At 37.6% G+C, this 14,167-nt stretch overlaps 1 protein-coding gene across 6 annotated transcripts in view; it reads right to left on the bottom strand.

Annotated features, from left to right (window-relative positions):
* Nucleotides 1-14,167, bottom strand: part of LOC149088912 (NAD kinase-like) — an 85,387-nt gene that overhangs the window by 58,465 nt on the left and 12,755 nt on the right. Inside the window, exon 1 of one of the 6 annotated variants that reach the window (XM_089250720.1) lies at nucleotides 4,367-4,581. The exons of 4 other annotated variants lie outside the window; for them this stretch is intronic. The gene's annotated coding sequence lies outside the window, so the exon portion shown is untranslated. Of the gene's footprint in view, nucleotides 1-4,366; nucleotides 4,582-14,167 lie in introns of those variants that run through there. One more of the 6 variants, XM_089250711.1, reaches the window with a different exon arrangement.

The following is a 14,167-nucleotide window of genomic DNA, read 5'->3' as shown; positions in this document are numbered from 1 at the left end:
CTACATTGTTTTTATGAATGACAAAGTAGTGATATGAAAAAAATTGGCAATGTGTCCTCTACAAAGTGTTCGTTCTCAAACGTAAAGCATCGAGTAACCCCTAAATGTTTTCTTCTGATGAAAAAGGTAACGCAACCAAACAATAACAACACAAAAACTCCTTTTTTTTTTTCATTTTCAAACGTTTTACTCATTTTTAAAACATATTTTTCTCCATTATTTTTTAATTTTTCTCCTTTTCTTAAACACCATGACTCATGTTGTAACATATCACGTTATAATAAATTACCCGATTTGCATTATTTCCGTGTATCGAATAGCAGCTGGACACGATATTTGCATTCTGCCATCAATGGTTCGAATAATATCGATTGGGCTGCCAGATCAATAATTATTATATTATAATCTATGCACGGATTATGAGAATATGCATAGGGTTATCTAAATCCCAATACATTATCAAGGCGAGATAGTTAAGGCTGTTGCCGACTTAGTAAAAATGGTAGTGCAAGATGCCTATTGTGTGGGGAGAAATTACTTTAGGTTTGGCTCAGGTTTCGCATGATACGTAAGGCTGTATCCTAGGACCCCCGAGGCCTGCAGAGGGCCTCAAAGATCCGAAACTTATTTTTGGAGAAATTGCTCAAAGATCAAATTTTAACACATTGAAGTTTAGAATTTTGTTCCTCACGTTTTATATATAAACACAAATGACCCGTGACTTTCCCCCTTGGACAGTAGAGACAATAAATAACGGCTCCCATTACTTTAAATAGGCTCCTCCTCCTAACCAGAACATGGTCCACCGCTCTGTCTCAATGAATAGATGTAAGCAGGGAGGGGGGGGGGGTCACTTCCAATAGCACAGGGGTCTCCGTCAAACCTAAATCCGGCCCTGGAACTGATGTTGAAGGTTCACTCAATAAGAATCACGAATGTCTCCGTCATTAGCAGATTCACGTGGTATACTCAACTTTTGCACAGTTTTGTAATAATCAATCCAGTGTGCATAGGCAATAGGGCGTATGGCATTTTACTGGCAAACCGATAATGTCAGAGGCATACGTCCAATTAGAAAAGTATCCAAATAACGTGTAGTACTTAGATATGCCATTGATGATGCAAGGGGTTGCATTGTTATTAAAATAAAAATCATAAGTTTTACACGTACATCCTGTGGTCAAAAACTCAATGTTGTTGCCCTGTCTCTCCGGATGCCGAAAAAAAAAAAAAATCTTATTCCTCGTTTTTAAGAGCAGTATTTGCAAAGATATTTGAATTTTAAAAAAGGAGGGAAGTTGGAAAAAAACTGCATTAAATACGGGAAAACCATTTTATTCGCATTTAATGCTGTTTTTTTCTGAAATTCCCTCCAGTTTTTGAATTCGAATATTGCACTTTAAAACGTGATTTTTTTTTTGTTGGCATTAGGAGAGACAGGACAACAACTTTGTAATCGGGGTTTTGACCACCGGTGTCCGTATAGAAAAGTTGACATTTTTATTTCAATAACTATACAACCCTTTGCAACATGAATAGCATATGTGATCACTACACGTTATTTGGATACTTTTTCTAGCTGGAAGTATGGCTCTAAGATCAACGGTTCGCCAGTAAAATGCCACACGCCCTGTTACATTTGCACCCTGTACAAAAAATGACATGTCCTGGCTGACTGCTACTTAACCGTACATGCACCTCGTACACATTCCTCTTCGGAATTTCTAACGAATGTACTCATGCCGGAATGTGTGTTCTTAGTGAATGTGTGGCTCTAACGTATCTATGTTGCGGAGTTGCGCTTGCTTCGTGTTCATGCTGCCATCTGCCTGCCATTTGCTGAAGTAAAAATGCAAATGCTTGAATTTTCATGTTATGTCAGTATCGTGTTGTAGGTCTGCCTGCTCTCTGCGGAGAGACTTTTTAAATGGGAGATCGGCTCACATTCGGGCTTCGAAGCTGGAAAACCGCAGAAGAACAAACTTCAGCCGATCACCACTGTGCAGTTAACGGTGTTCGAACCTGGATCCTCAGGACGAGAGAGTCCAGCACGATGCCCACACGACCGCACAGGGGTAGTCCTGACTGACTGGCTGATTCATCATCGTTGAACCGAAACCACTGAAGCTATAAATATGAAATTTAATCAGTATTTTTACTTCATGACGTAAAGATTCGCCGAGAAGGGTTCTTTTTTTCGAAAATCGACCCCTAAGGGAGTCATAAGGGGGTTCAAAGGTTACCTAGAGGAATCATGCAGAGCCGAAACCATGAAGATATGAATGTAAAATTTGGTTAGTAGTTTTATTTTATGATTTCCTGGCGTGAAGAGTCAGTAAGAAGATTTTTTCCGAAATTCCACTTGAGGCGTTGGAAGAAGGGGAGGAAGGGGTTGGTTACGTAGAGAAATCACGGCGAGCCGAAACCACTGAAGCTATAAATATGGAATTTAGTAAATAGTTTTATTTTGTAATGTAGAGGTTCACTAGAAGGTAATTGTTCAAAATGCGGGGGGGGGGGGTGTTCAAAGGTTATATGGGGCAATCATCTGAGTCCAAACCACTGAAGCTATAAATATGAAATTTGGGTATTATATTTTATAATACAGAGAATCACTAAGACGGGATTTCTGAAAATTCAACCCCCCGGGGGGCGGAGGCGTCACAAGGGGTTCAAATATTATTCGGGGGAAATCATCGCCGAACAGTTTTCCGATATTCAAATCCACGCGAGAAGCCGTGGGTAACCGCTGGTGAACAATAATTTGAAATAGTAGGAGTAGAGCAGCCAATTTTTTAGCCACCTTTGGACTCTTGACACCTTATAGCTTTTAGTTACATTCCTTTTTTTTTCGAATTAATTATGAATGTTTTTTTTTAGTGCCTATTTCAAACATTTTTAGTGCTTTTTTGCCTGCCTATCTTGACCATTTTTAGTGCCTGAACATCCGGGCTCTATAAATAATGTAAAGTTTTCAGTGTTGGAAGCAAATTTTACTTCTCGGCTATACAACTCATCACAGTCGCAAGTTCTTCATTGAGATTGAAATTTGGATCACGTGACCAGAAACAGTTTCTTTTCTCTTTTTTATACTCAACTTGAATTTAGATGAACATGGTTCTGAGATTTCAATCAAATTTTGATGTTTTTTTGTCACTTGGATGAGATCACCACTATGGTAATATTATTAGATTTTGTTTATAAATGTTCGAATTCATTAAAAGATACAGGGTATGTCAGAGTTTCTGAGATACATATGCGAGTCGGCGTCCTAAAATTATGCACAGCGAGCGGGCAGTCCAAGGACACAAAAATTACCAAAACAAAAAATTCACGGACCCACTATCACTAAAAATTCGGAAGATGGCAGAACTCACGAAACATCACATCCACAGCTCAGAGGTTCACGTATATGTTACGGTAATGACTAAATTTCTACCCTTTCTGGCTTGTACGAATTCGAGAAAAGTGTCTCGGAATTATGTTTAGGAGATGCGTTACTGAATATCTCTCTAAAAAAATATATAAATCTTAATGATTAATGTAAAATAAGGGGTCTGGGGGCATATTCCAGTCATTACAAGATCCAAAAATTTTAAATTGCATTTCTTAAATAATATATTTTTTGAATCACGCTGTGAATTGACTGATTCAATATATTTCATTAATATATTAACGTAATTTTTTCGGCGTGGGAACAAATAGTAAATATAAATAAATAAGCTGCAAGGAGAGAGAAAAAAAAAGACAAATTACGGTATTTTTCAACAGGCAGGCTGTGGGGTTCAGAATTTCGGTATTGTGGGAGGATTTTGGTTGTGAGAAATTCGCAATGTCGGGATTTTTTGGTTCGGTATTAAACGGATGTTTTAGCTGTGAGGATATCGGTATCATCGAGATTTTAGCTGTGAGGATATCGGTATCATCGAGATTTTAGATGTGAGGATTTCAGTATTATCAAAATTTCAACGGTCGGGATTTTGTTCTGAATTTAGGAATTGTCGGGATTTTGACAGTGACGATTTCGTATCATCGGAATTTTGGTTGTGAGCATTTCGGTATTATCAAACTTTCAACTGAGGATTTGAGCTGTGAGAATTTTGGTATTGTCGAAATTTTGACCGCCGGTATTTTGGTGTCTCAGGGATTTTGTTTGTCGGTATTCTGGTGTCTTAATGATTTCAAGATCCGGATTTCAGTATTTTAAGGATTTGGCGGATGGGATTTTGGTTCGGGATTTCGATACCATTGGGACTACGCCCGGAACCGATAAAACAATTTATAATGTCATTATAAAATATCCACGGAATATTCAAATGTAAAACTTCTTGACCATAAAACAAGTAATATATACAGTATAGCATACCTTAAGCTTCCAGGTGGAACACCAAATACATTTGGACTTTCGTAATCACAGATGCACAAATCAAATTATTGTGTCCTAATTTCAATTAACAAGACTTCAAGCAGACGAAAAAACTCCGAAGTGAACTCAGTGGCGGACAAACAAGATGTCCAAAAATGACACTAACGTGTGTAATAATAAAAACACCGAGACACTGCTGATTCGGATCAGTGACTGATTCGATGAAAGAAGAAGCCACCACTCGTAAAGGCCACGGACAAAAGTGTCAAAATAAAGATAAAATAAAAGAAAGAACAGCCTTCTAATAACTGATGCTGGACTTGAGATTGGTTGGTCAAAATAAAATAAAAAAATTCTATGAACACTAGCTTACTGTTACTGACTTGTATTTGGGTCATTGACGGTGAAGAAGCGAAAAAAAAACAAAACACTACACTCATCGCACGTAGCAAAGTACTTAGTTATTAGTTCTGTTTTCTCGTTGCTTGACCATTGCGCCATCGCTATCATGTGGTGGTTTTGTTTTTACGTTTTTACTGGTGACTTGAAATTGTAGAAAAAAGGTGATTAAATTACAAGGAAAAATGACTATTCTTTGGCATATTTTGGGGGTACGGATGTCTCACCAAATCGCTAATCCTCAGAACAGTGGTCGTTTTACTAATCACAGAAATTAGAAGCAATGTGTGTACTGCAATATTCATACACTGTTAGTTGTGAAAAGTACTCTTTATTGGCATCCAAAAAATTTTGCGAATTCGCCTTCAGCTGTGAATCAGCTGGAGGAAAAAGTAAAGATTCTTAAATACACTAAAGATGTCTGTGGTTCCTGTCGCAAGTCTACCCAATTCGCGAAGGATTTCCCAGGAAAGTGATTGCTCAAGAAATAGAAGAGTTGATTAAACCGCTTTTCTCACGGGGGTACTTGAATCGATCTCCACTATCCTGGAAACCAGAAGACTCGAGTTTGCCCGTTCTCCCAACACCTTCTAGAGCAAGGTTCTGCTTTAGAAGGTATTGGTTCTCCCCTGCACACTGATGAGAAAATTTCACAACCCAGGAGACTGAGTAAAAATGATGCAGTTTCTAGTTGACTATATTTTCACCCGATCACAAGGGTGTTGTCTCAACTAGTCCACGGAGCCCCACTGGTCGAAGATCTTTGAGAGCTCTCGCCTAAGACCAAATTCAATGAAAACATTAGCGAGGGATGGAAGTCGGCATTTGTACACGTTCTCAACTTATAAATTTACTACCTTTGGCCAGTCTTCATCATGTACATTTTGGTAAGTAGGGTGGCCAGATGTCCCAGTTTTTCGCTATTAAATACCAGACGCCTTTTTTGTTCCGGTTTGCCTTTGCAGAATGTAATAAAATTTTCAAATATTGAACACCCACGCTGAGTTGACCTGTGGCTACTCTGAAACGTCACGCGCGCGATTCCATTTATCTTCTTTCGGTAAAAACGTCGCAGGTTGGTATTTTCCGTTAGCGTCTTCCTCTGGAAAATGAACCCTCCCGTCGCACGTCAATATCAGAGGCCAACTCAGCATGGGCGTACAATACGTTTAAGCGAGAAATAAAATTTCTCCCACGATAGACATTTAGGTCAAATCGTTCCGATGTTGTATATTTATTATTTAATCGAATATTATGATTAAAACAGCTGTAAATATATATTAACCGTTATGTCTATAATATTTTTAATAGATGAAACATTTGAAAATTATGAGAATATATTTCCAGTTAAGACTTAGGGCTTAGAAGGCTTAAAATTCAAAATTAGTAAGCTTGAAGTGTTTAAGCCGTTTTTCAATACGTGCATTTAATTGTTTCATTTTCATTCCCTGTAAAGCCAATAGAGGACGCTAACATTTTCAGTAAAAGTGACAGTCAAACAATCTGCACAAATGCCATAGCTTCATGAAAAATATTGCAATTATAAAAATGATCGCGAAAAGAATGAATGTCTGTTTGTGCCACTATAATTAACAGTTTTGAAGTAATAAAAAAATCCCCCTTCACTGTGTACGTTCTTTAGTCCCGTATATACGGGACGTCCGACATTCATATCCCTATCTTGATGTTTTACGCATTTTGGTACCTTCGTATAGAAGCAGTGTGATAATATTTTCGTAATAAATTATAAGTTTGAAGTTTTATACTGTGTAAAGTCCCTCAAAAAAGTGTTTCTAGAATGTCCTGGTTTTTATTAATGCATTGCGTGTGTTGTCTCGGTTTTTCATTAGGAATTCCGGGATTTGTCCCGTTTTTTCTCAGGTCATCTGGCTATCCCTCCAGGTATTACTTTTCCCGGGGGGGTTGATGCTACCTGTGTATATGGAAGTGATCATTTCGCACAATTTCGAACACATCGTTTATTAAAGTTCCGATCTGGCTAGAGGAAAGACGAATTCCATCGGGATGAGTCAAACGGTATTTAACTTCTGAACTTCTTTTACCTGTTCATTTTGAGTTTGGTAATGGCAGCAATAATGTATGAGGGTGAGGCTCATACCTCTCATGGTTTCGAAGAATTTCAGTCGCTGCAAAGGAATTATGACCTCAAAAAATATCTCAGGAATTTTTTTTTATGACGTTGACCTCCAGAGAGAGGTTACCGAAGAAGATTATCCGCGTCGTGTCCGCAGCAGGAATACGGTCAATCAAATTAACCCTTTACTTACTCTTTACCCTTTCTTTCTCTCTCTACCCTATGCGTACGCATCCTCATTTCTATACTGTATGGGGTTGTTCAAAGGTAACGTAGACAAAGCTGACATTGACTCAAGTATTTGACGGGTTGACAAGAGTTGGCAATACTGTATGCAGAAGAACTGAACGTAATAGAAGTTGTCGGCTCGAGACACAAGTCAGCTGAGAAGAGCAGGACGTAATGGATGCTTTCAAGTAACGCGAGTCCATTCCTACGCATAGAAGGTGCTCCTGCTCGTGAAAATTTTCGTAAAATGCAAAGGGACCGCTGATAAAGCCTGGTCAACTTTTTCAAATCGGCACTAGAGAAATACGTGTCTTCAGTGTGGGCACTCTGTGTTAGTCACAAGGCCTAAGTACATCTGCTTTGATTGGCAGACTTATGATAACAGACTTCTTCTTTGGCTGGTTTGGCTAGCGGTCATACTAACAATCTTAATACCGGCTAGCAAAATCATTTACTAACAGTCTCGTGGTCTTTGACTGGAAAAGCCATAATAACATTCTTGTTTTCTTTGACTGGCAAAGTCATACTAACTAATGGTCTTATTTGGCTGCCAAAGTCATTATAACATTCTTTTCTTTGCTGGCAAAGTCATACCATACAAACGGTCTTGTCTTCTTTGACTGGCAGGGTCATACTAACATATTTGCTTATCGATATCAGTTGAAGGTTCACCCGATAAGAATCACTCATATATCTGTTGCCAGCAGATTTGAATGGTATTCTTAATTTTTGAGCAGTGTCTTGGTAATCATAGCTTTAACACTCTTTTTCAGTAAACATCAATTTCGTAGATGATCCAATACAAGTAAAATGAATGTTGTATATTTCGTTGATTCTGATGGGAAAAAAAGTCAGAGAAATAAATAACGTAAAGTTTTCAGTATTGGGAACAAATTTTTCACTTCCTTCTCGGGTAAACTCATCACAGTTACAACTTCTACATTCAGATTAAAATTCGGATCATGTGATCAGAAACTCTGTCTCTTTTCCTTTTTTTTTCATACGCAACATGAATTTAGATGAACATGGTTCAAGGATTAAAATCAAACTCTTGTGTATTTCATTGTCACTAGAATATAAACAAAATATTGCACGTATATACTCTTTTTTATGTTTCACGATCAATACACATTGCAGAAACCATAAAACGCGCATGGCTAAGAGATCACTGTAATATTACTAGTTTTTCCCCTTTTAAAATTGTTCGAATAAGATACGGGGTGTGTCAGGGTTTCTGAGCTAAAAACGCGAGATGGCCTAAAATTATCCACAGAGTCACAAAAAAATTATGATCACAGAACATTTCGCACCGCTGTCACTTCTAATTCGAAAAAGATGGCAGCAAACTCAAAACGTAACTCACACTAACAGTCTTCTTTGACTAGCAAAGTCATACCAGCAGAATTCTTTGGTTGTCAAAGTAGTACTAACAGTCTTGTTTTCTGCGGCTGGAAAAGTCATACTACTACTACTATTAAACCAAATCTGCACCTCGTCCGTATTCCTTTGCGGAACTTCTAACGAATTGGTACATTTTGAATGTGGGTGTACGTGAAGTGGACGTTTGTTTCTGTGTAATGCTTGTTATATGAGTAGCGCTGCCATCGATTTTTCTAACTGAAGAACCAGGCAGGGCCACGGCTCTGCCCCGCTAGGGATGTAAGCCGTTTACTCAATTGAGTTGAAGATTTGTTTTTGTAACTATACGAGAGTGAAGTGTAATGATTGAATAATTGTACCGTTGTGGGCCTGTTGCTCTCCGTGGAGAGATTTTTTAATGGGGAGATCGTTCTCTGCACTCGTGCCTCGAACCACAGAAAACCAACTTCAGCCGACCACCACAGTGACGACGGTGGGGTTCGATCCCGGATCCTCGCGATGTGAGCCCGCCACTACGACCACTCGACCACCACAGCGGCTGACAGAGTCATACTAACTAACAATCTTAATTGGCTGCACTAACTATCTTGCCAAAGTCGTACTAACAGTCTTCTTGAGCTGGCAAAGTGAAACTAACAGTCTTTTTTTGGCGGGCGAAGTCATATTTACAGTCTCCTTTGATCAGGCGTCTTCGAACCAATTACTTGCAAGCACAATAGACATTTCTATCAAATCATCCCATTGAAGTTATATTGTATTGTCGCCCCCCCCCCCATACAAGAAGCACGAATATGCAAATTTTCTCTCTTTTTCTATTTATCAGCTGGTTGGATACCTTATTTCTGTATCCTATATATATGCTGATTGGATATACCTATACACGTTACAAAACATTTTAGGAAAATAACTCCCATAGAGTAACATGGGTAGAGTAAACATTCAAACATCATTTTTTCCTATTTCTGGCAAAAGGGGGGTGGGGGCGGCATTTAACGCTATCATGAGAAAGCAAAAAATGTAAAATTTTTGAAGATAAATACAAAGTACTGTACTGTCAATAAAACCCGACACCATTATTTAGTGCTATTCTTAGCAAAATAATGGGTGACCAAAACACGTCAGGTTTTATTCACGGTATTTTGCATTTATTTGTCTTCAAGCCGATGGGCAAGATTCATGATTTTTCGATTGGGGAAAATGGCCCTTTACGCAGTTGAAAATCATTCTCAGAATCAACCTCTGTTGAAGGAAAGTACGTGTAGTAGTACGCATTTTAGGACAAGGATGTTCAACCTTTAGGGCAGTGCGGGCCACTTTATTGGTTTGAAAACCAATAAAGTCGCGGACCACTTAAGTAATGTGGAACAGCACTTCGAGTAACTTGAGTGATCTGCTTATGTACCCCGGGTCACTTAAGTTATGTAGAAGGGCATCGCAGGTCGCTCAAGTGATCCTGTAAATATTTCGGGGGTCACACACACACACTGAAGTGATCTGGAAATGTGCCTTGATGATCTGTAAATATGTCTCGGGTCACTCAAATGACCTGAAAGTGTGCTGCAATGATCTGTAAATATGTCGTGGATCACTTGAGTTGTCACTTGGAATGGTACCGCAGGTCACTCAAGTGACCTACAAATATGCCGCAGGCCACGCAAGTGGTGTGGAAGCAAGCCACGATGTAAATAATCCTCGGGACACTTTATTCAAATACAAATACACGGACCACAACAGGCAAATTGCCCAACGAGGTGGCTCAAAAACTTTTGCCCATAAAAAAAATATGGATGTCAAATTTTAACCAAAATACCCAATATGAAAGCATAGTGATCTGGAAATTGTGCTGCTGGCGAATTTAGTGTTCTCGGACTGGTCGCGGGCCACTTGAATGATCTCTAAATCACAAGCGTAGATAGACTTGAAAGTCTGGGGGGTGGGTGCATGATGATTATGATATAAATAGTTCATATATATACGCATGTACATTAGGTCAGCAAGCTCTCCCTTTGACGCTGGGGGAGGCTGACGATGCTGTGAATATATCGCAGGCTGCTTGAGGGATCTGTAAATGTGTACGAACCACTCAAGTGACGTGGAACTGCACCACCGCGGATCACGTAAGCGATTCGAAAATGTGCCGCTTAGTTCATTTTCGAAAAAATTGGGTTCGATGTCGCGGGCAACACCTCATCGTCAGGAATCGTGACACGAACTCAGTCATTCTTTTGTTTTCCCCATTCCATAATGTTTTTCGAAAGATGGAACGTGTCTGAGGGATTTCTTAATAGCAGAGAAAAACAAGGCATTAAATTGCACCCACGAGCAACGAATCACGTACGCACATTGGATAACATTTCCGTTTCCGGGTGAATCTCGTGAGCAAAGAAAGGAAAACAAGTACGAATGTTGCCCGTTGAAAGTGAAACACCATTAACACGAACAAGAAGAGGCGAATGACTAGCATATTTAGAAGTTTCTTCTTCATCTTGTTCAGTATGTTTTTGAGGTCAATTTGGAACTTATTAGAAATTCTCTCAAAAGGCGATGCCCGGCACAGAAATAGGAACACTCATCAGGCATCTTGTAGGTGACCTACCTGAGGCTATCAAGCTTTATCTGCCTGTAATTTCTTGTACCGCGAAAATAAGTGTTGTCAATTTAACTGGTGGTTTGTCGCAGAATATTCTGAACGGATGGTGGGGATGGGGCGGCGCGAAAAAACCGTTTTACATCTGTATATTACGTTTTATGTCTATATTACGTCTGTATATACTGGGTGTTCTGTAAGTCCTAATTCGATCTTTATCTCATCAACCGTTTGTCGTAGAGGTATCGTTCCAGTTCAGAAAATAATCAAGATGTGTTCAGAAATCGCCCTGTACCAGCAGTTTCGAGAGTGAAAATACAGTGTGTCGTAAAATAAAAAAATGTAAATTTTTATGGATCTCCCTGCCCTTCAATTTCTGATTAGAAACTTGCCCTGTCTCTTCTGAGATCGGGAAAAAAAACCCCCGCGTTTTTAAGTGCAATATCCGCTGAGATACAGTATTTGGATTGAAAAATCGGAGAAAAGTTGGGAAAGAACAATATAAACAATGGACAACGCTTCTTTCTCTCACGTACGCTTTTCTTTCACCAATTTTTCCTATTTTTGAATTCAAATATCTCATATTGCATTTTAAAACATCTTTCGTTCTTAAGAGATACAGGGCAACAACTTTCTCATTGGAAATTAGAGGACAGATGGACCGTATGAGAATTTCGGTTTTTATTTAATGACACACTGTATTTTCACTAGTTTTATTATGAGGGCCCGGATATTCAGGCAATATGCCATAAATGTCTGTTTTTTGTGAAAATACCCTTTTCAAATTTTTCCGGCCGTAAATGCATATTTCGACATTGTTCTATGCTTATCTGTAAATTTTAGAACCCATACATTTCCACACAGAACTGAATTTTAAACATAGGAAATCCATCCATGAGAATCACATTAAGTGCTCGCTCCAAGCTCATTATCAGGAGCGAGCTTTAACGAAGCTACTCTGTGGCGAGACTAACAAAATTTACGTAATATTAATATCAATAAAATTTTACTTCAAAAACTGATCAACCGTGATAAAGCATTTCACAAATTCGAGAATACTTGTATAAATTATTAATTTTTTTTAAATTTAAAGTCATTTTCAGCTCGTTGAATTTCAGCGCACACATCGAAGAAATGAATTGTGGTAATTTTTTTTTAAAGGGTGTCCTACCTTTTAACATGGTAAACTTTCTTATGTAGAAACACAAAAATTGTATTTCCATTGAGATTTATTTCAAATTTTTACCACATATATTTGATTGCATTTGATTGTTATCCTATGCCAGTACAAAATTTTAAATATCTCTATTACTTAATTGTTTATAAATTTTGAAAAGTGCATTAAGAACAGCTTAATAAAATTGCATGAAATCAATGTGATTGAATTAGAATGATTCAGAATAAAAAGAATTCAGTTCAAAAATGATGAAAAAGATTGAGATTTTATTGATTCGATCTTATTTAAAATTGAATTTCAAGTCTCAAAATTTTTTTTGAGTGTTTTATGAATGGATCTCAAATATTTTTCGTCATTTTATGAACTGAAAAGTTTCCTTTATTTTAAATCTTTTTTTTTTATCCAATTACATTGATTTCATGTTATTTATCACACGCGCAAGCTGTTTCTAATGCGTTCTTTTGAAAATTCGTAAAAAAATCGTGTTAGAGATATGTAAAATTTTGTACCAGCATAGGATAGCATGCATAATCGAACAGATAACGGGCGCCATCTTTTGTTGAATTTTTCGTCACACAAACATGGAAAATCGGTAGCGTTTTGAATTGTATTACACAGGCTGTCCCAGATTGTTTGCTCAGAGGACTTGATTTTACTCTTTTACACAGTGGAGTAGAAACAACCGGGGCCCCAGTTGTTTTTAAATAGGTATGCCAAAAATCACCTGCGTCGAAATGGAGCGATGATCTTTAAAAACGACACCGATTGACTGAATACCAAGTTCAATATTTGAGAATTTTGAGGAATACGTTCTTATGAAAATATATTATTGAAATAAATTTGTATCATCAAAGCGTTGTTTTTATCATACGAATTATTAGTTTTTAGTTTTTACAAGCATTACTTTGCATATTAGCTATATATAATTGAGTAATATTTAGCATTCTCGGTCGAATCCCCTCCGAGTTAACCTCGAGGAACCACAAATAAACTTTTTGGCATGAAAATATCAACTCGGTTTTGCTGATAATGCATTCATTATAAACTATTATTGAAAACGTGAACAGAATAAAGAATAAGTGAACCAAATTTTTATCCTGTTTTTAAGCCCTTAATATTGTAGGTTTTAATTAATTTCCCTTTTAACACCCTTTCTAGTGCCTATTTTGAGCATTTTTAGTGCCTTTTTGCGATTTTTAAAGCCTAAACTTTCGGTCACTATTTTTATAAGCTGGCAATCTACTATTTTTGTGACGCGAAAGATTTTTATCTTAGCTCTCCATCTATGCCGTACGAATATAATAATGCACTATCAAAACGCAACACTAACGTAACTTATTTGTGCAGTGAGCGCAACTGATTTTTTTTTTCAAAAAATTATAAAGTATAAGTTTAGGTTCAGCAGTTGCCATCGGCAATCGTTTACTTCAAATTGTGGAAATTTATACTCTTCTTCCAATTAAAAAAAAATTTATCATTCTACTCAATCAAACTACAATTGTGTATTACACATGCTCCCTGTTTGCGTATTTTGTTTTATTTGTTTTTATTTTGCATAGTGACACGTACTAGCTGATTTCCATAGGAATTTTTCGTAATCACCAACATGGACCAGGTGATTCCATGGTGATTTGAATACTTATTGATATGCCTCCAATTGATATGCATATAAATGAAAAAATATATATTTCTACATTAATTTAAAACGTAAATGTCAGCATCACAATATTCATGAGCGCTTTCTTCCACGTGGCTTATATTAATAACCTGTGTAACTATAATCACAGCACGTTTTTCCTTCTCGCGTTCTAACTACACCAAGGTTCTCACGTTCGACGCTTGACCTTCGCGTGAAATTATGCATATGAGTAGACCATAAGACCCGTATTTTACGGGACACATTTTTTTTGTTAATTAAATTTCGTTTTCTCAAAT

The sequence above is a fragment of the Pholcus phalangioides genome, unplaced genomic scaffold, assembly GCF_987345545.1.
Source record: "Pholcus phalangioides strain wild (caught in Gottingen) unplaced genomic scaffold, Ppha-v1.0 ptg000003l_1, whole genome shotgun sequence".
Lineage (NCBI taxonomy): Eukaryota > Metazoa > Arthropoda > Arachnida > Araneae > Pholcidae > Pholcus > Pholcus phalangioides.
This window is presented reverse-complemented; position numbering and strand designations above follow the sequence as displayed.